Raw genomic sequence first — 1,579 nt, forward strand, 5'->3', positions numbered from 1 at the left:
TGCAGCATTATTCTACCTGGGAAAAGAAGAATATAAACAAAAAAAAAAAAACCCACACAAAAAAGCCCAACAAAAAATAAACAACCTTTTAATTCTATCACTATCAAACAGAAAGAAGTAGTAAAATACATTGTTGATTTATTTTCACATATTTTTGACACAGAGGTACTGTTAGCTGTTCTAGCAGTAGGTTTGTTGCAGTGACTTGTAAACTTCTGAAATTCTTCTGTCTGTGCATGATTCATGCAAAATAAATTCTTCAAAGACAAACAGTTAGGTCTTGCAGCAGTGTTCCTTCACGTTTGTTTTAAAAGCTGATCATTCGTATTTATTCAAGTACTTCCTGACTATCTCACTAAAAATATGCTAGGTGACACATCCATCTCTCATGAACACATTCCTGTCTGCCTTTGTAGAGCATGCTACAGCTCTTCTGCAGTTGTGGTGGTCAGTGCCATCCAACCCACACCGCTGCTGGCCTCTCCCCAGCCCACCATCCCAGTGGGACATGGGAAGAATAGGAAGTGGAAAAACAAATAAAACTCATAGGTCAATTTGAAAGAAAGTTTAGAAAGTGAAGGAGATGGAATAAAGTGATGCAAAGGCAACCATTGACCACATCTCATGAGCAGAACAGCACCCAAGCAGTTTCTAAGAACCAACATCTCTGCACAGTTCTTTGCTGATCATAATGCGATCTGGCATGGAATATCCTTTTGGCCAATTCAGGATGGCTGTCCTGGCACTGTCCCAGCTCAATTTCTTGCCCAACCCAAGCTAAAAGCTGGAGGGGACAGAGCAAGACTAAAATAAATCTTTGACACAGTGCAAGCACTATTTGGCAGAAGTGGAAACACTGATGTGTTACCACCACTGCTTCACATGAATAAGCAGCCTGGTCTAGGGGAAGGTGCTCCTGCCCATGGCAGAGGCATTGCTCTGAAGGATTGGAACTGGATCGTCTTCCAACCAAAACCAAACCAACCCAAACCATTCTGTGATTCTACAAAACCCAAAGCACCATACTGGCTGTTCTGAAGAAAGTTTACTTCATTCCAATCAGAACCAAGACAGCATTGCATCTGAAGACCTTGGCCTACTGTATTTGTTTGCCCTGAATATAGTCTATGCTCTATAAAGTAGGCGTAGTCTGAGACATAATGTAAAAAGCTCTTTTATTGTGGGTTTGTTTTGTTTTGTTTTTTTTTCTCCCTGCAGGCTCACTGTAAATCCAAAAATAAAAATTGTATTTATACATCACCATAATGTGAAAAAGGCTCATAAAACTTACAAGACAACTCTCAATTTCTGACTATAGGTTTTATGCTGCACTCCAAAGAACAATGAGTAGTTTTTTCCCACACAGTCCAGAAGAGGAGGTGAAAAAAAGAAAAGGCAAACTATCAAACTTCCAAAGGCAAACTTCCAGAGCTTCTGAGTATTTGTTTCCAAAACTGACAAGATTAGATTAAAACATAGTTAGCAGCAACATTATACTTCTACAGAATATAGTGTGACATATACAGAGAATATTAAGATATTTTCTGGCTTTGAAGCAGCTAAAGCTAGTACACTTTAT

This window comes from Passer domesticus, chromosome 4 (genome assembly GCF_036417665.1).
Source record: "Passer domesticus isolate bPasDom1 chromosome 4, bPasDom1.hap1, whole genome shotgun sequence".
In the NCBI taxonomy this organism is placed as follows: domain Eukaryota; kingdom Metazoa; phylum Chordata; class Aves; order Passeriformes; family Passeridae; genus Passer; species Passer domesticus.